Genomic DNA, 22,055 nt, shown 5'->3' with positions numbered 1-22,055 from the left:
CTCCTTCCAATATTCAAAACCATTGCTGCCCACATGCACGTTCCTTCAATTCTAGAGGAACCCTGGCATCTCAGAAGTTGCTCAAGGTGGCTCTTCTTTTAATTTGACTAGTCTCTTGAGTACAATATCTCAATGATACCATGTTTGCTCACAAGTATGTTTGGCACCACTTCTTAGGAACGTAACTCTCAGTCTATGCACTGAACAAAAATTGAGCATGTAGTGCACACAGAATTCGGATCATCATGTTACATCTAAATCGTTGAGAGAATGAACATTATAATACTGAAAGCTAGTTTGGTTCTCATACAACTGCCAGTTCCAGAAACTGCTAGCTTCAGTATTAAATCATGGTACATCTTTTCAGTGGTACCAGAGTTTTGTGTATCTTGAGGGTTTTTTTTCTTTTTTGGTGGGAGGGAGGGGGTTGGTGGTTTGTATTTGTTTGGTTTTGGTTTTGTTTTATTTTGAGACAAGGTTGCTCTGAATATCCATAGCTGTCCTGGAACTCACACTGTAGACCATGCTGGCCTTGAACTCACAGAGATCCCCTTGTTTCTGCCTTCCAAGTTTTAGGATTAAAGGCATGTGCCACCATTGGCAGGTGTGTTGTTTTTTCAATGTTTTTGTCACCTAGTTTACCTGTTATGCAAAAATCAGCAAGGACCAAAAGATATAGATAATAGTGTCCAATTTGATTCCAAGGTATGCAAAGTCACACAGTGTGTAACAGATACATGCATTTAATTAGTAAATATAGTTACTTATAAATAAAACATGTGACACATTTTCCCTTTAAATATATTTTTTATATTTCCTGCAGTTGTTAGGGAGTAAATGTATATTGACTTGTTTGGATTTAAAAATTATTATTGGTTATTTTAAAGTAACCTCTCTGGCTCCCTCACATCCTATGAATAATTTGAAAAATTTTATCTGGAAGTGATGAAGTTCTAGAACTTCTGCCCTAGGAGGTCTGAAAGCTGTCGTACTTAAAGTGAATTGAGTTCCTGCAACGAATCATTATGGAATGCCCACTTGCTTTGTGCCAGATTACTGATGCTCCAACACACCCTCTAACAGCAATGCCAAGGAAGAATCCTATTACCAAAAAACAACAACAAGCTGAACAGCAGGGAATGAAAATATATTTTGAAAACCACTGTTAGGCAATTGAATATGGCTTCAAATTGAAAACAGACTCAATTCCTTGCTTAAATGATATAAGCACATTGAAAAGTCAACTCTGTTTCTCTTTAAAAAAAAAATACACTGAGAAATTCTAATCATACTTGAGAACAAAAACCATATAGACAGGAGCTCTTAAGCTAGTATCCCTTTGGCTTTAACATGCTTGACCTAAGGAAGTGCATCAACCACACATTCTCAGCAGTTGACACTCTCAGAGGAAAGTGGTTTCCAGGTAGGTAGCTTCAGGTTGGAATGCTTACTACCAGCTGATGTCAAGAAAAAGGAGAGTCAAATAGTGATTACTACCATCTAGGAAGGATAAAGGAGGGAATACAGAGGGAGGTTGAATAACAAGTAAGAAAAAGTTAGCTGCAAAGAATACATTCAGAAATTCTACAGCACAGTAGAATAAATAGTTCACCAGATACTTGATATTTATGAAGAACTAAAAGGGACAAGTTCAAAAGCTCTAAGAAAAAATATTAAAAGACGAAGAACAATTGGTAATTCTTTAGGGAGATGGAAACAAAAATGAATCGCCCTGATTTGATCAGCATTCATTGGGTGCAGGTATTAAATTATCACATGATCTCAATAACTCGGTACAATTATTACATATTGATTCAAAAATACAGACTAGCTATAAAGTGGCTTTTCTTATATCATACATTTGTTTTGTCAGGTCCCAAGTAAGGTAACCACATGGAGAAGAGTCACTTGTGGGTTTCATGTATTACCACAATCAATAAAGGTAAGTGATTGTGGTCTTTGTGTATAATCTTATTAAGCATTCTCTTGATTATAACCCAGACTGCAGTGTTTGAATACCCTGAAGGTGCTCTGAATTTCACTTCAGCTATTGTCTTTCTCTCAGGATTGGTTGTAGTGCACAGGCTGCAGACAGCAATCATTTCTCGCCACAGAGAATTTGCTTTTATAGTCCAGTTTTGTTTATATCTTTTTTTATAAGCTCCTCAAATATATGTTTAAAGTAGTTTAATATATTCTGATTTAAAAAATTACAGTGAAGCATCTTTGGTCTTCCTTAAAATCATTTCATTAACAAACTGATTCTTTTATCACTTGATGTATCCCAACATGGTCAGCAATAGTAGCTGAACTATGGAGCAACTTTTGAGGACGTCTCTTAATTATCTTGATCCATTATTAACTAATGACCAACAGATAAATCAGAGTGTATCCTAGATGCTCCTTCGCCTATATCTACTCTTCATTATACCCTAAGAGACTTTCCTCGCTAAAAGCCATGTGGCGGGAACAGATGGCCTGCATGTGTTATCTTCATCTCTATTGGCATTGAGGACATTTCTGCTGGGTGACTTGACAGTAGACACATCTTCGGGAGTCTCTCCTCTACAGCCATCTGGCACTGAGTTTTCAACTGCAGCCCCTGGGGTTTGAGGAGTGTCTCAACATGAAGGGAGTAATAAGTCTCTGGCCAGAATATATACAGAAATAATCTTGGGAAGGCTGCTGCCTTCTTAATAGTCAACAGTCGTGAGATTAACCTGGGAGCTTGCTTTATGTTTGATAAGTAACATAAATCCAAAAGACTTAAATACTGTTGTACTCCTTGTATTTAGCAGGAAGGCTTGAGAAAGTCACAAATATATTTATTCTCAGTTTCGGTGTATAAAATGGAAATAATATTATGACCTGAATCAAAGAAAATGGCAGACTACATTTGAAAGTGATGTTCTAATTGGTAACATCAATTACATAATAGAAAGACTGGTGGAATGATTTTGAGTTATGTATGAGAGATCTACGGGTTTTGCCATTTTTACTGTATAATCCGTGAGCACACTGTGGCAGAAACATTCATGCATTTGTTTTGGCCTTTCCACAGCTTCAGGAATGATTGAATAAAGAAAAATTCACAAGATCACGGAAATTTTATTGGTAGCAGTTTGCCAACTCATCCTGATTCTCTTGATACCCAGCTAAAGCAAACACAGGTTCTTTACCTCCACTCATTAAGTACTACTAAAACTCACAGATCATACATTTCATATCATACAGTCAAGGCATAGGTTTGTGTGAACATATGTAGCTTTTAGAATGGCTGCAAAGAGTTAAAGAGACTACAACAGAGTTTAAAGATGTCTAACAAAGGGCAGAAGTAGGACGCTGCTTAGGAACATAAAGAATCTCTGTGGGAATAAGCTAATAAACTCTGCTAGAGGTCTGCTAGAGGCAGGCAGCAGAGAGGAGCCTCAGGGTGGAGTCCAGCTGAAGTGAGGTACAGAACCATAGAGGCTGCAGAGGTGAAAGGCAGCACCAGGCCCAGACAAGTAAAGGCATTGAAGAATGGATAGTAGGTCCAGATGGACTTATGGACAGACAGACAGATGGCAATTCTAGTAGGTCCCATCAATGGCAGGAGCTAAACTTAAGTCCTTGAGACAGTTCAGAGTCCTCTGTTTGTCCCTTGACATGCCTACTGAGTTATCAGAGGAGTCATTGGAACCATGGCTCTCTCATGCCAAAGTATCCACGTCATGAGGTCCACATTATATCTCTTCGGTCTACTGTGTTAAATAAATTCTTGGGATTGGCCTTACTGACATGATGTTGCCCACGCAGTCCTCTCGCCAGCAAGAAGACACGCGGACACTAGGATCCTTCTGCAGCAAGCGTTTATTGCCTCATCCAGAGGAAAAAAAGGACCGAGCCAATAATCGGCACTGCTTATATATACCACAGCGCAGCGTGTCCACCCAGGATTGGCTGTTTGCTCGTCACCCCACGTGACGCCCCGGGATGGGCCGTGACTTGGCGTCTTTTCACTCTACACACATGCGCAAACAGTTGTTTACCAGGAGTCGACAGCGGAAGTAGGCGCCATCTTGTCATGGCGAATGCCTCTCCAGCTCTACCACTCTCCACAACATGACTTTAATATTCTAATGTACTCACATGGTACCAGTTTACTCTGACAAATGTGTAGGGTGGCAGTACCCTTTCTCCATTTGGGAGTAAATTATTTATCATATCAGTCCAGGTTTCATGAGTGGTGCTGGATAAAAGGTGTTTACATGCCCACCAAGGAGCAGAATAATTATACGTGTTTGCCTTCACAATGGAGTCAAAGCTGTTTGTGAAATAAGAGTCTTTCAGGGTAACTTGCAGTCTGTAACCCATCTATAAAATATGTAGTAGCTTAGAGCAGGGCACAAACTAAATTCAACAAGGTTTACAGTTGTAAAGTGCTTCTGCCAAAGGTTTAAACTAATGTTTCTATGGTGGTTTGAATAGGCTTGTCCCCCATAGACTCACATGTTTGGATACTTGGCCCATGGGGAATTACACTATTAGGAGGTCTGGCCTTGTTGGAAGAAGTGTGACACTATGTAGGTAAGCTTTGAGGTCAGATAAATAGATGATAGATAGATAGATAGATAGATGGCTATGTTCATGGTCCCTTCATTGGAGTCTAGTCACCTTCTGCTGCCTACGGATCAAGATGAAAACTCTTCTAGCACTATGTCTGCCTGCAAGCTGCCAACGGTTAGTTTTGATTGTCAACTTGAAACCCCCATAACTGTGATCCAAAACTAATCCTCCCACCTTTAATTAATGTTCTCATGTGTTTAGTCACAGAAACATAAAATTAGCAGGCAAATGTTCATCCTTTACAAGGTACACATTAGTCTCTTCCCATGTGCTACAAAAGTCTGGTGTTGATTACTACAAATACTCCAAAATTCATGTAATGATTTCAGTAGTAGCATTACCATAGTACTAAAAATAATTTTGTTATGTTCTTGAAATTTAAAAAAAAAAAATCTCTATTCAAATTCTGATTTTCGGGCATATCACTTTATCTCAGGTTGCATAATTTTTTCCGAGATTTGCCTTCTCCTTAATTGGTTTTAGTTTGGTTTCATAGACAGACATTCTGAAGTTGTTGAAAACAACCTAAAACAAATGATACAACATCCACACCACTCAGAACCTTGCCAGCAACTTCTTGCTACCCGCTACCCAGGCTCACAGCCATTCATTGGACTGAGCACAGGGTCCCCAATGAAGGAGCTAGAGAAAGGATCCAAGGAGCTGAAGGGTTTGCAGCCCCTTAGGACGAACAACAATATGAACTAACTAGTACCCTCAGAGCTCCCAGGGACTAAAACTCCAACCAAAGAGTACACATGGGGTACTCATGGCTCCAGCAGCATATGTATAGCAGAGGATGGCCAAGTAGGTCATCAATGGGAGGAGAGGACCTTGGCCCTGTGAATGTTCTATTCCCCAGTGTAGGGGAATGTCAGGGCCAGTAAGCAGGAGTGGGTGGGATGGTGAGCAGGGGGAGAGGGGAGGGAACAAAAGTTTGTTTTAGTTTTTGTTTATTTTATTTTGTTTTGTTTTACTTTATTTTATTTTATTTTATTTTTTTTGAGGGGAACCTGGGAAAGGAGATATTGTAAATAAAGAAAACATCTAATTAAAAAAAAAACAGTTCAGGAGAAAGCATATAATCATTATTTGTTTTCTTGTTAGTTGTTTAATTTGATGTTGTTTGTTTGCTTGTTTGAAGGCCTCAGGGAGGCCTGCTTGGGATGGCCACATAGCACCATTCTCTGCTTATCAGGATCTTGAGAAGGGTTTTTCTGCTTCTCAGTTTATCCAATTTACTCATGTCTCCTTCTTCCCCAATTGCTGAATCTGCCCTCTGCCAGAAAGATGCAAGAACACTGGTAACGAATGGTGTCCCACAATTGCGTGAAATGAAGGCATTTCTGTGGTCTTGTCATAAGCTGGGTTCACTTTCTACTGATGAGCTGTCCGTCTTGGTGCCCAATTCTCTTATTGTTCCTTTTACTTTTAAATTTTCAATTGTCAAGAATTTAACGGCACTTTTATTGACCAATTGTAAGTAATTATTTAATACAACCCTGCCATACAAAGAGATACCCAGAGCTTTCCTGATGCCCATTCAGCCTAAAGTCTGTTCTGCTCACTGCTTTGTCTTAGCTTGGAGTTCTGTTAGGTTTCCATTGCTATGACAAACTCCCTGAGAAAACACCACAAAGGAAAAAAATGTTCATCTGGGTCCACGATTTCATAAGTTTTCACTCATGACTGTTTGACCAGATTGTTTAGGGGCCCAGAAAAGCCAGCATCACCTGGCATGGTACAAGAGGCTGCTTATGCATAGCATCCAGGAAGCAGAGAGAGTAGGGTTGCTGGGGTCCAATTACGTTTTTCCTGGGCACATTCACAATGCTCAGTGGCCCACTTCCTCTAAGCGAGCCTCACCTCATGTTTCCAGCCCTTCCAATGGTGCTGCTCTCTGGAAATGAAACCATCAACTCATGAACCTCTGAAGAGCAATGCAGATCTAAACTATGCAATGTTAGCTTACTGTGACACTGACAGGCCAATAGTCCAACCCCCTCATTCCAAGAAAATTAAGGTAGTTGTTCATTTTAGCATAATGAAGAGTGAGGTTCATGTGGCCTAAACTCTCACTCTTTGGAATCATGGCTTTCTCTGAGGCCATTTTCACATAAAGGTCCTTTTATAGATATGGGTTCTGTATTAAACAACTTCAGCTTGTTTAACGGTGACTTAAGGTCACTGCACTCTTTGCAAGTACACCACTCCTTATCAGTGTTCTTGCATCTTCCTTGCAGAAGGTGGTTCCAACAATGGGGGAAGAACGTGGCATAAGTGAATTGGATATAAAATGCTCTCTGATTTCTAATTCCCAGCATCCTATTTATATCCCTTTTCTTACATCCATTAGTAAACTCAAAAATTATTTTATAAAATGTGAGCACCCTGCTTTATAAATTAATTTGGTTTTTTAACTAAGCAGTCATTGCAAAGAAAAAAATAATTCTACTCAAAATATATTCGTGGTCGATTTATTTCACAGTAGAGTTCAGGGTCTTATTTTTTTTCTTTTATAAATCACACTGTACATAGATTATAAAAATCACAATCTTAGCCAGGCATGGTGGTACACATCTTTAATCCCAGAACTTTGGAGACAGAAGCAGGCAGATCTCTACGAGTTCAAAATTAACCTGGTCTACATGGTGAATTCCAGGATAGCTGTAGGCACATCTCTATGAGTTCAAAACAAACCTGGTCTACATGGTGAATTCCAGGACAGCTGTAGCTACAGTGAGACCTTGTCTCAAATAAATAAATAAATAAAATTATAATCTTACAAAATTTTTCAGTTAAACAATTTTACTATATTTACAAAAAGAACTTGATGGAATCTCACCAAATTCTACTGAAGGCTGCCCATGAGAACAACACAGAAAAAAAAAAAATTACCTTTAGTATCTATCCAAAAAGACAGCAAGCCAAAAGGAAAGACACTGTCTGGGGTCTGAGAAAAGTGGGGGACTTCTGAAATAGTTCGGCCATGTGATGAGCGGTAGATTTTGCTGAAGGATGAATTAGTTGTAGGGCAAGCATTAAAAAGTGCAATGTCCAAAGAAATGCCTTGAAATTCAGTCTGCGCAGGCCCTTAAAATTTCAAGTCACACCGGGCAGTGGTAGCACACGCCTTTAATCCCAGCACTTGGGAGGCAGAGACAGGCGGATTTCTAAATTCGAGGCCAGCCTGAGTGAGTTCCAGGCTGGCCTGAGTGAGTTCCAGGACAGTCAGGGCTATACATAGAAACCCTGTCTCGGAAAAAAAAAAAAAATTTCAAGTCAGGGGGCCCTGGCAAGATGACTGAGTGAGTAAGATGGCAGCTCTTCCATGGGACCTGGGTTTGATTCCCAGCACTGACAAGGAGGCGTACAATGATCAGTAACTCCAGTTCCAGGGGATCAGTTGTCCTCTTCTGGCCTCTGTCGTCACTGAAAGGACTCAACTGGCCAAAGTTTGTGCAGAGAAGCAAAGATTGCCTAATGAAACAGTGAGTTGTAGAAGACTTTTGTACTGAGACTCAGTATGCAATTTGACATCTGGCCTGTAGTCTTAGGCGAACCAAAGAGGACAGTGGGCTAATATCAGAAAAATCCAGTATTGGCCCCTTTACTTTGAGGTCTATTTGTCTGTGCTACTACAGATGGTGCATAACAACCTGAAAAGAGACTGCAGAGAAGTTATTTTTTGTAGGCAAATGTTGTGGTTTGAATATGATATGCCTGTCATAGGCTCACATGTTGAACATGTCTCCCATCTGATGGTACTATCCTATGCAGTTCTAAAAATTTAGAGAGGTGGAGACAGTGGAGAAAGCAAGTCACGGGGTATGCTTTGGATGTGCTGCTACCTAGCCCCTGGGTGCAGCAAGGGTGTGGATCCATGGCGAGGATGGATGGATGAATGAAAAGCAGAGGCAAAGGTAGCCTGAGGTAACTAGTCTCTGTCATGTGTTCTTGACAACATGTGTTGTACCAGAGATCAGATTCAAAGGAGGCAAGGCCCGAAGCTAAAGACTTTGAAGTCGTAAGATAACACAAGTCTTTCACCCTGTTACACAACAGAATTTTGTCAAAATTCTGAAGAAACTGCCACAGCCAGCACTGTTGTCTACTGCAATCTGAGGCCACTGGCAACCCAGCAAGGCCCTCCTAGTGGAGCAGACAGCTATGTCATAGGTCTAATTTTGTCCATTTTCCCTGATATCAAATGTTCCTGAAAAATAGATTGACTATCTTAATTGCTGGTTTATATGTACAAATTCATTTGTATACTGCAAAAGCGAATGTTTGAGCTACAAAGGTAACTGAAGCCAAAGATGGCAACAACAAGAAGCCCTTAAGGGAAAGAAGTTAGATTACTAGTGACCCTGCATCCTATGCTCTAGGTTAAATTTTCTTTTCAAAGCCTAGTTAACCCTGTGCTGAGTAAAACTCCATTCTCTACAGAGTGCAGAAAGGGTGTGTATAAAAGGTACAGATGAATGAGTGGAAAGTCAGGGTAAAGGCAGCCCTACCTATAAACCCATATACATTGATAAAACCACATACATTGATAAACCCACATACATTGATAAACCCACATACATTGGGGAAGTGTAGTCCCAGAATCTTTGATTCTTTTTATTAACAAAAAGTAAACCTCCTAGAGGAGAAACATCTTATAAATTGTATTGTTTAAAAATGGCTGTATTCATTATGAGGAGCTTAATTATGGTCATCATTTACCAAAAGAAAAAAATCAAAGTCTTGACAGAGAATTCATAATAATGAATGTTTCTCATTAAAAATTAATGAACGAATGCCTTATATTGAAAGAAGTGTGTGAAATATCCTAATTTTCTTGTTTAAAAGAATTAATATTCATGCAAATTAGGTCCAAATTACCACAGTTTAGGTGGCTACTTAGTGCTAGAGATTACAGATTTGTTTATTACCATACAAGCCAACTGTATTTGTCAGCATGCCTAGATCGTGCTGTGATAAGCAAACGCTGAGATCTCCATGCCTCCTTTTTAGATGTAGAGTCATCCTCAGAGCCGCTCTGTCCCCAACCAGTGACTCCGCAAACAATGCTCCTTCTATCTGAAACTTCTGTGAGCTCAGTTCATGGGATTACCAGGACACAAGAAAGGCAGAAAACTGTGTATTAGCTTTCAAAAGTTTCAGCCTAAGTTGACCCATACATAAGTACTCATAATCCAGGGTCAGATTGTCTGATTAATGCGGTGAATATGTGAGAAACCATTGTATACTATGACTAATAAGTTGTCTACAGCAGAAATATCAAAGTCAAAGAACAATATTGGTAAAACACATATGATTTACTTATTGTTGGATGCTGCTAGGCTTATTTACATAGTGTGGGGAGAGAGAGTGGAATCTTCCAAAATCCAGCCCAGTAATGCTATATCTTGAACTAATACAAAATTTTATCAATCCATAAGTTAATAAATTAGTTGCCATTGTATCTACATGAGTATAAACAAACTATAAAAAATATATATAGTCTGAGAGGTATTTTTTCTTTTTTTTATTAGATATTTTCTTTATTTACATGTCATATGATTTCTCCTTTCCCAGTTTCCCCTCAAAAAAAAAAAAACAAACAAACAAAACAAAAAATAACAAGAACAAACCCCTGTTGCCTCCTCCCTCCCCCTGCTTGCCACTCCACCCTCTCCCACTTATTGGCCCTGGCATTCCCCTACACTGGGGCACAGAACCTTCACCTACCAGTGCCAAACTGTGTCTCTAGAGAATGGAGAGTTGTTGCCTTCAGTGTGGAATTATACACAGGCAAAGCTCCTATCTTCAGGTAGATGTATTAATCCACTAAAGTGTGAAGAATGTTCTTTCTTGGCCAAACTAAAATGGAAAGGAAGAACTGTGACTGGAGATGAAAGACTTTCCCTTCTGGAATACAGTCTGAGAATGCACATAATAATGCTTTACTTTCTTCTTCATCCCTAGGCCAACATAGTAATTAAATGAAGAGCTGAACTAATTAAATGTGTCTTTGATAACATTACCTGGCATTCATTGGCTGAGGGTACTGTGTTAATCTAAGTACTGACCATCTCTTATAGGAGGTGGCCTCAAAAACATATAATTATAGCAGTAGTTTATTTACCTGGAAATGACTGTATTCACAGCTAAGTTGCTGGACAGCATAATGATGAAATGGGCTTCGAACTGGCTGTGAGGGTTTAGACAATGGGTTTGTTGACCTATATTTAGCCCTGCAATTGACAATTTCTCCGAGGAAAAACTGGGAGGTCCTTCATGTTGCTCCATATGGGTGAGTCCTAATAATGGTACAGATATTGGCCTGATCTCAAAAGAGGCTAAAAAACACAGACCCATAAGAACACATGGTGGGTTAAAGAGTACTTTATAAATTTAATATTTAACATAAAAATACATTATTTTCAGGTGCTTCCAGTTTTATTGAACTGTTGATGAAGTGTTACAGGATTTAGATACCAGAATTCATATACTTCAGTAATCTAATCTACTAATAAGATATACAATTACCCATCATGCTCTATACCAGTGGTTTTCAAGCTTCCTAATGCTGTGAGCCTTTAATATAGTTCTTCAGGTTGTGGTGAGCCCCATCCATAAAATTATTTTGTTGCTATCTCACAATTGTAATTTCACTAGTGTTATGAATAATAATATAAACATATGATACATAGGATATCTAATATGTGAACCCCAAAGGGGTCAAGACCCCCAGGTTGAAAACCACTGTTCTACACTAAATGTGAGCTCCTGTATCAATGCTTTAACAAAACTGAAACCTGATTACCATAATTTGATCAGATGTGGAAGGAAAAAATTTAATATAAACATGAAAATACCTTTGATACACCAAAGAGCAATAAGTAATTCTGCATGACAAACAAAAGAATTATTATTATTTACATTTAAGCTCACATGCCACATAATGACATCTCGGTCAACAACACCATGTATTTACATCAGTTTATACAACCCAATGGCATCATAGCCAACTCAGTCTGTGTATATATAGTCTGCGAAGTTCACATGATTATGAAACAATCAAAAGATTCACTTTGCAACTTGTATACCATCCTTAAGTGATGCATAACTACATTTGCAAGCTTGTTAGAGATGAGAAGGCTGTGTTGGTAACTACCAGTCAAGAAGCCCAAAACTCAGCCAGCAGAGGTCTCTGTTAGACTCTCTACAGTGTTCATGGCCTCTTTAGGGAGTCCTTACTGTCTCATTGTAGCCTGCTTACTGAATGCATATTTCCATTTCAAGTTTTTAAATATGCAAAAGGGAAACCTGGCACCAGTTGTTGTTAAGTTCTGGTTTGGAAAGCCACCTTCAGAACATAATTTTTGTTTATAGAACTCAGCAAGTTTCATGGCCCACATGGTCTACTGATGGAGAAATGTCACTCATTATTTGTATAACCCTGCATAAAATACCAACAGGCAGCTTTCCATCTCCAGGGGAACAAACGAGAGTGAACACTCACCTCCTTGTCATCCTAAAGAACAACTGCATTGCTATGCAAGCTTTCACCAGCCCATATTTATGGTCCTTGGGAAAAAGAGAGAGCTTTATTTACTATTATTTGTTTGTTTCTGTTATGCAATACATTCAAGTAAGTCATCAAAACTAAAAAATGCTGGAAGATGAAAACTGTCACCACAGTAAGAAGAAGAGTTGTGAATTTGTCCTTCAAAACAAAGCACACTTGCACCAATTCATTTTTATTTGATGTACTTATATGGCTTTGCAACCCAGGGAGGTGGTTTCTTCTGGCATATATCGGTAAGTCAGTGGGGAACTTTTATTCAAAGGCTAAAGAGCACAGATTCACTTCTAGCCTCAGGAACCACCATCCAAAGGACAGAAAATTGTTCTGGACATCAGGATACCCATGACTACCATTTCTTCCTATTATTCTCTGTGTGATCTTCATTTACTTAGCTTCTTCTATCCCATTTCGTTCTCTGTGACATGGGGATAACTGGATTTGCTCCACAGGATAATCGGGTATTAAAGATAATACATGTATAAAACCCTCCTGAGTGACTTTTGGTTCCTTTATTACTACCTCTTTAGTACTTCAGGTAATTACCAGGAAAGCCAAGAATGTGTTTTTCATCTTTAAAGAATTAAGTAGCTAGAAATGAATCTTAGTGATTTCTGTAATAAATACATTTTTTTTTTTAATTTACAGGACTCTATAGCATCCCCTTCATGTCTTTGAACACAGGACATGTGTTCTGGGTAGCTGGGACACTGTATGTCTGTTCCATTAGATTGTTCATAAGTTCTTTGGGATGAAACCTGTTGCAGTAATTCTCCAACCCAAATATTCCCTGGCAATGAAACACAACTCAATTAATATGAATACAAGCTGTGTGCCTATATTGGGCAGATCTACTACTACTACACTACCATCTTCCCCATTTATGAGACCCCTTACAACTTGTGATTTCTCCAGGTCAAGTTCTTCTGCTCTGCTTCCCTTCCTCTACCACCACTTCATCATCTTCGTCGTTGTCGTCGTCGTCGTCGTCCTCCTCCTCCTCCTCCTCCTCCTCCTCCTCCTCCTCCTCCTCCTCCTCCTCCTCCTCCTCTGTCATCTTCTCTCTCTCTCCTACTCCTCCTTCTTCTCTTTCTCAACTTTCAGCTCCACTTTCCCTTTTTCTGCCCAAGCCCTGGCTCTAGCCTTTATTTTACAAATTAAGGTGGGGAGAAGGTTTACAGGAAATGACCTGAGTGCTGACTCATTTCCTTGTTCGCAGCCCCTCTTAGGAGAATGGAATTAGCATCAAATTACAAATAGCCCCAGAGCTCTCTGCAACAGAAACCTATTACTCTGTCTCCCCCCACCCCCCACCAAATTGTGTAGATAAACTTTTCTTCTAACAAATATAAACTATCAGAAGCAAAATCCAGATAATCTACCAAGCAGCCTACATATTCATCACTGGTTCATTGCTATGTTCCCTGAGAGCCTGCTCCATGGATGGCTTCTGCTGATAGGAAAGGGGCTCTCATGTCATTGTTCCTGCTGCTATTCTGTAGCCTGCATATGAAACTTTTCTAATATCTCTAAAGCTAACTGATAAATTCAACATTAGGTGGAATTTAAAACCTAAAAGAGAATCTGGGTAAGAGGGGTTATCTCTGTTGAAGCCAAGAATAAACAGCCATATTAGATTTGACCTTTGTGATCATTAGTTAGTCTTCCAGAATGTTCTTCCTTTCTCCAATTTTTTTTTCTTTCCTTTCTAAGGGGTAGTCTATCCTTTTAATGTATGATAGAGGGCTTTTTACTTTTAATTCAGTATCTTCCTTCTATTCAATATGAAAACCAATCTTCTCAACTCATGCACACATACCCTAAAGGTAGGAGGACTGGAAACCATTTTGATTTGTCCTTTTGCCACCTTCTCAATACTCTAGAGTAGAAGACAAAATTTTGGCTGAGTTGATCTTCCTTTGTTTGGAGAGTCTCATATAGTCCAAAATGAGTCTTATAAAGTCCTGGGTAACCTCAAACTCACTATGTAGCCAAGGATAACCTTAAATTTCAGATCCTTCTTCCTCATCCAAAGAGTTAGGAATTCAGGATATATTACCACATCAGATTCTTTCATTTTACACGATGAATCCATCTCCCTATTTTCCAGATACATACATGTTCATGAGATAAGGTGGAAGATAATAATTTACCTACCAAGGCATATAAATTACCAGATCATTTGAAAACATTCCATCTATCTCTAAACTATGAAAACAAAGCAGAAGTTTTATATGTACAATTTTTGAGTTCTGAAATTTTCTTTTTTAGCACTGCAGAGAGACCTAGGTCAAGTCTCTGTCTTTTTCATGTTTCAAACCATTAGCCTATACAGAAGATACTTCTCTCATTGTGTTAGGTCTTTGACTCTGGAATAATAGATGGGAACAAGTCCATGTAAATCAAAGCATGCCTTCTCCTCCCCATTAATGATGAGACTGCTATGTAAAATTTATTCCAAAGACAATTAGAATAATATTTAACATTGAACCCATTTCAGAATAAAATTCCCCCCAATATCCAATATGAATATTACATATATTGTCAAGAGTCCAATTTAAGTTACCCAGAGAGAAGCAACATTGTTCTGAAAGGCAAGTATCTAGGAAAGAGAAACTCTGGTAGAGATGTGACTCTCAAGAGCCTGTTTTTGATCAGTAATTGCTCTGCTCAATGTTCATGGAGATTCAGTAACTCCGTGAAAGTACAGGCTTGCTAAGAAAGTGATGTTGAGTGTTCTTGTCCCACATTGTCTTTTAATCTCAGCAACTTCATTGCTGTAACAATGTAGATATGCCACATGTCAGTTTACCTGGCCTCCTACTTGTCAAAGAATTATATTCATGGCTGCATTCCCTGTTCTTTTCCTTGTCCATGTTTTGACTATGTGATGAATAGTTAAAGCTAAGGTTCATGTTTTTCATTACCTTTTCCCTCCCCATCCTCTGTCCCAGTCCAATTCCACTACAGATGGTGTCTGTGAGAGATGAGCAAGTTAGGAAAATATGCTTCTTTTAGATATGTTTAGATCTTGGATATTTGCCAAGTATGTTTCTATATTGTGGTCACTGAGCCTGAAACTGAGAAATCTTCAGAGAGCTTGTGAATCAGCCTTTTGGAAAAAACAATCTAGGACATTTGTGAAATGTGTCTTTTCTGGCAAAGCAAGTATGAATATTTCTGCATTTGTGGCCATAGCCTATTTACGAATGACATGATCATGCCAAGTTTGGAACTTGCAATGGTAAGGCAAAAGCTGTCAAGGTATATATTATTTTCAAGCACAGGGCATCTAGAAAGGTCTAGAAGGTCTCTGTATAATGCCATGCATGACATATTCAAACTGGAAGAAAAAATCAAATGCAAGACACTATTAACACATCTTGGAACTGTCAGCACATCTAGTAATGGTAGTAATACTGAAAGAGATATAATCTTTTGCACTTGTTTTTATGGACATCCCACACAATAGTATCCTTAACTTATTTTTAATGTATGACCATGTATACCTATTTAAAATGCCAGGAAAATATAGCAAAATTTTCATAGTATTCATTTCTCTACGGGGTGAGATTTTACGTCATCATTTTTCTTTTTTTCTCTGATTTTTCAGAGACCCACATTTGCTCTGTGTTGAGACAAAACATTAAATCTAACAGGATCTATGTGTATACTATTATGTAGAATATTAGTAAGTAAATTATGCCATAAATACATTTAGCTACTTAGAGTAGTGGCTGTACAGTTCATGCTTTGAATCTAAATAACATATTTTAAAATTTTAGGGAGAAAAGAAGAGTAGTGACAAATACCAGGGTTCATGTGCCTCTCTCCTGTAACACTCTTTGTCTATATTTTCTCCATAAAAATACATCCTGGAAAAGGACAGGATGTGACATTGTGACAGAGTAGCTTCTTCACCTTACTGTTGTTTTTAGTCTCTTATTATTGTTTTTTGGGTTTTGGTTAGTTTTTCTTTACACTACAAGAGCTTTCTAAAAACAAACCTTCATTTTTTTTTTTTTTTTTTTTTGTTTTGGTTTTTGGTTTTTTGAGACAGGGTCTCTCGGTATAACCCTGGCTGTCCTGGAGCTCACTCTGTAGACCAGGCTGGCCTCGAACTCAGAAATCTGCCTGTCTCTGCCTCCCAAGTGCTGGGATTAAAGGCCTGCACCACCACACCCAGCTTAAACCTTCATTAAAATGTTTAACAGACAAATTATATGGACTATGTTAGAGGTCACCAGAATGAGTACATACACACACACACACACAGTATTTTAAAATGTAAAAGTGACTTTAATTCATGAGGGGGAAAAAACCAAATTATTGATTAGGTTTATGAAGAATATCAGAAAAGAATCTATGACTGCTATCTCTATAGCCAGTTCTTGACAACTGTCAGGGAGATTATTGCTGTGATCTACAGCAATGGTTGGAACCAAGTTTCCCCCAGAGTAACATATATGGAATTAAGCAGTCTAGTAACTTTGGGTGGAGCTTGAGCATGAAGTTGAATGTGTCCAGTGATTTTTATATGTTGAAGACCTCTTACAGAATGTTTTCTCTAGGACTGTGTCTATAGCCTTATAAAACTTATCATGTGTTTACCGTGTACATAGCAAGCTCCTGAGATGAAAGTCCAACAGTGCTTGTGTAACAGTGGCTTCCCTTGTGAGGAAGGCCACATGTTCCTATAAATGTTAAAGACAGAACATAACTTTACTATTGTCACTCTTTGTGGGCTATATCTATTATTACTTAAGTGTACAGTATGACCCACCCATGTTTGTGGAACATTTGAAAGTTGTTCAAGGAAAACAGTAAAGATATGTGAAGATACCAGGGCCTGAGGGACTGGCCAATCCTCGGCAGAATACTATGTTCTATTGGTTTATGTTCTACTGGTATATATTACTCTTGTTTTCACAAGTGACTCATAGGCCATTGCAAAGAAAAAGTTTTCATTTTATGGGCACTGGTACCAATAGGCAAGTCCTTTGACCCTCCCCCTGAATAACTGTTGTGCTGTAGAGGACACCGCCTGTACAGAAAGCCGTGTCTGAATTGTAAAATTGTCACAGAGCTCTGTGGTTGAAAAGACAGTGTCACCAGCTATTTCAGTACATTTTTAATAAAAAATTCTTCCACCTTTATCAACCCATGCTCTTCAATTTAGAACTGAGATTAATTTTCCTAGATATACTGTGGTACAGTATTAACACTTGAAACCACCTTATAACCACTTGCTTTTGCACATTGCACCACCATGGAAGCTGCTTCTGTTGACCTTTAGATTAAAAATATGTTGGATTATCATGATTGACACTTTTAAAATGACTCATTCTTGCCAAACACAGCATAACAACTTTTCAACATTCTCTTTTTCTTAAAACTGCTTCCACTTTCATTATGCGAGTACAGCTGTATTATATGCTGCCTCTCCTTGCCTAACATGCTTTCTTTATTCTTTCTTTTTTTTTTTTCCCAGAGTTCAAGAAGATTTACATTTGGAGTCAAATGTTTCAGTGATTGCTCTGTTGAGTTCCATTATACCAGTATAGTTCATCAAAGCAAGTCTAGCCTTGCTACTATGATTCATTGCATGGTTTTGAACTTAAATCGTTTACAGAGAATGAGTACACACATTGTCACCAGAGCTGGATTTCTTTAGCAGCCTAAGTGACATGGTACTGTAAAGACTTTGTCAACTGCTGCATCCAGGAACTCTGCAGTTGCTAGCATTTGATCAAATATTTCATTGATGAGCTTTTGAATACAAAGAGGCAAATAGGAAGCCCTAAGAAGAGGCAGGACAGTAGAGGGATCATGGACCCCTTATTGCCACGCTAGGCTGAAGGGGTCCTTTGATTTGTATAGAGTACTTTCTTCAGTGTGTGTGGTCTTCACACTCATAATTGACAAGAAACCTTTCTTCACTCTCATTCCTAATCCCATCATAAACTATTGGTTGTTGGCATCTGGGTAGGCTTGAGTTCAGCAGACCTTGGGTTTTGGAACAGCCTTGGGGGAGTTTGGGGGTTGTTGTTTTCAAACTGAAGAAGCTAATTGTGTAAGTATTAACATATGTGAGTCAGACCTAGCAAGTCTTGCTCCTGAGCAGTTAACAATGACGCCCCTGCTAAGTCAAGATTCCTGGGAGAGGGGTGGCAAAGGAAGAAAAGAGAAAAATGAAAGTTTGCATCCAGCTAGAACTGGTGCACACTGGAGCTTGCTCTGGGGTCCTGGAAGGCAGCTGTTAGTTTTCACGGCACTTACCAGATAGCTGTTAAAAATTCTATCGTTTAAAAACCAACATACGTAAATTTTTAATGAAGTTATACTTTTTTTTCTTTTTCTGTTTTGTTTTATTTTGTTTTCGAGACAGGGTTTCTCTGTGCAGCCATGACTGTCTAAGAACTCACTCTGTAGACCAGGCTGGTCTCGAACTCAGACATCCACCTGCCTCTGCCTCCAGAGTGTGGGGATTAAAGGCCACCACAGCCAGGTTAAGTTATACTTTGTAAAAGGTACTAAGTATTCGAACTCAGGACTTTTTAAATACTGAGATATCTGTGCTGCTAAAGTCGCTATAGCTTTGTGGAATATTACAGAAGGCCATGCTGTGTCACATACACTAACAACCAACTTAATGGCATTAGCTAGTGTTTGGTCTGTGTGCCCACTATTGAATAAGCTACAACTTAGTACATCTAACTGCAAACTTTCCCAATGAGTCACTTACCAAAATCGCATGTGTTGGAGTTAATGTTTCAGTTGAGACAAATCTAATCCCAGGAATGTCCAGCTCCATTGGAGGATGGTTTGTGGTTTCTTTATCCCAGCTTCTACCCTCAGCTCTCACCCCAAGACACACTGAAAGGTTCTTCCTGGAAGGATATTCTCATGGAAACATCCTGATAACTACAATGTGCAAATTGTCACAAATTTCTCACTATTTTTCAACTCTTCTTTGAGTCCCCAGCTTTTGTTGACACTTTTCCCCCAACGCTCTTACTTTGTCTTCAAAGCCTGTAACATTAGGGCCCTACAATCAGGATGTGAAGCAGTGGCAGTTCCATACGCATGCAAGACGCACCAGCCAAACTGCCCAATCACCAAGGGCTTGCAAAGCACTGGGCCCTGTACTCACCGTAACCATTTTCTTTTCTTTGCCATGCAGATTGGCCTTCTGTGTCTATGGGAAACTGGCAGCAGTTTTTCAACTAAATACTATATTACTGATGCGGTATTCAGGGAATATGTGATTCAGTATCTAGGAAACAGAAGCTGTCAGCCTGATAAAATTGTACCTGGCTGTTTCAGGTACCTGGCCCATTCTTTGTGAGGGTACTAAAAAACCTGGAGTACAAAGTCCCTGGGGGTATGTGTGCAGGTGTGTGTGTGTGTGTGTGTGTGTGTGTGTGTGTGTCTGTCTGTCTGTCTGTCTGTCTGTCTGTCTGTCTGTCTGTCTGTGTTTATGTGTCTATATATGACTAAACATTCTACCAGTATTTGTGTCATAGTCAAATATCATTTGAGGGGAAAATGAAAAGCACACACACATGGTGGTGGCAGTATAGCTTGAACGCATCAGTTTATCCTCACACATTCCGAAGTTCTTATCTGATAAGTCCAAAGCCTCACTTTCCAAAACATTTCAGCCTTTCTGTTCATTATTGGTACCATCTGCACCAAGGAATTCCTTCAGCTTTACCACTGGCCCTGGTGGTCATTGTGTTCTCACAAGTTTGTCTGTGATGGTCTAAAGATGGTTTCTTCAGAACCATTAGTCACAGCAAATACCTTCCTCCTCCGTTCCTCAGTCAACACTCCAGCCTGCTGGGCAGCTTCGGATGAAAAACCACCAGCAAGTCTCTGCTCATTCCTGCTTGACAGATCATGTGGTATACGGCAGTTAAATACAAATCACACTCTTTCCAAGAAACCTTGTTACAAAATTGAAAACAAAACCAAAACCACATAACAAACAAAACTAGCAAAGCTCTGTGAGCAGGTCTTTCTACACAAAAGTGATACCAAGGAAAGAACAATTCACTTAACTATAAAACCCCCCAAAGAACTGAAGACAGCTGATTTTGAAATTTTAATGAGTAGATTCTCTTTTTAGCTTCTCTCAATAGAAATGCAGTACATGGCCTATTTCCCCATTCATGTACGCACTTTCAAAATACAGAATAAAGTATTATGTACACAGTAGGTGTGTGGAAACACTAACTCATCAGCTGGCATGAAAAGCTGTGCAACTCAACAAATTGAACCATTTGGCAACTGCTTCCAACAAAATGATTGCCCTGTTGACATGCAAAATGCAAAGTTGGACCTCGAAGGTTGTGCAGTGGTAAATCTCACCTAACATTTTCAACTCAGTATGTCAAGGTTCTGGTTGGATGGGGGAAGGCTAGGAACACAGTGGTTGAATACCTGAAGATTTGCCCTCCCCAACTGTTTTACAAAAGAATATGCCAGTTCACTTACCTTAGGTTGAACTGGAAAAAGAATTTTTTTTTTTTTTAGTGTTGATCATATGCTATAAGCTTTTAGGATTAATAATAATGTGCTTCAGTGTTGTGGTTCAACTTAGTTGAATGATCAATTTCCATTCTGGAGTCTGGCTTTCGGCTGAAGATAAGTTCCATGACTTTGGCCACGTCGCTTTGATCCTCTTTTACAACTATGGACAAGGGAAAGTAATACTTTATTGGGAAATTTTCCCTACAGTTCCAGAGAGTGAGGATTCTTGCCTGGCTTCTTTCCACATGGGGCTCAGAGGTGTCCAGGCCAGGAGGTCCTAGTGTATCCCTGACATGTGGCAGCTGGGAAAAGACGTTGGAGGGAGGGAAAGCTACGGCAAGCTTTCCCTGCAAATAGGCAGGATCCCGGCCTCTTGCATCTCCAAAGCACTCAGTTTCCCTGAGCACAGACGAAGGGGAGGACTCTATAGATTTATGTACTGATCTGCATGCTGGGGCTTCAAATGTGATTCATTATGTGCCATTTCCTCTACACCAGTCCATCTGCTAAGGTTTCCTTCTGCAGTGCAGAAGGAGCTCGAAGCCGAAAGGCGGCTTTAACTGAGAGGAGAGGAACAGCTCGAGATGGTTAGCACCACCTGCACTAAGAAAGATTCAAGATGGTATTTGTCAAATATTGGAAGATGTGTGTCTGCTAGCTGAGGGATAACGGGATGTTTTCAGAGACTGTTTTAAAGTTCTACGGCCAAGAGTAAAAGCTGCATTTGCTTCTCATAACAGTGGTGATCGTTTCTCTCGTGAAATGTTTATCTACTGATGATCTCATATGGCTTCCTTTGGATTGTCGTCTTGTTTTATTTTCTCTCACCAGGAAAAGCAAACATCTTGGTTTCCATCTCTTTCTATTGTACATGCTAAGTATGTGCCACATTGAAACAAAACCTGTGCATTTCCAAGGAGCTGGATAAGTACAGACAGCTAGGTGGGTCTTCATGGGAATGCTGTGGTGCGGGCATTTGGTCAATAATGCTTGCTGATTTGGGAAGAGGTGGAAGAGTAAAACAGCTAGGGAAAAGCAGGAGCAAACATTGGGAGAGGAGAGAGGCTACATTATACTCAAGGGTGCAGCAGCTTTATCCACTCAAGGGTGGATAAAGAAAGCATCGCTCAGACCAACTTGCAGTGTTTCACAATGTGTGTCACTCCGCTTCCATACAGTGATCCTAAATGCTATGTTGAAAGCAGCTGGCCTTTAGCCACAAATACAAAAATGATGCATTATATATATATGGGCATTTAATGTTTTTGTGTTTTGATTTATTACCCATACACATTAAAATGTAACATCACAAAATTATATTTAGAGCTTGGCAAAC

Source organism: Mastomys coucha, unplaced genomic scaffold (genome assembly GCF_008632895.1).
Source record: "Mastomys coucha isolate ucsf_1 unplaced genomic scaffold, UCSF_Mcou_1 pScaffold21, whole genome shotgun sequence".
Classification (NCBI taxonomy): domain Eukaryota; kingdom Metazoa; phylum Chordata; class Mammalia; order Rodentia; family Muridae; genus Mastomys; species Mastomys coucha.
This window is presented reverse-complemented; position numbering follows the sequence as displayed.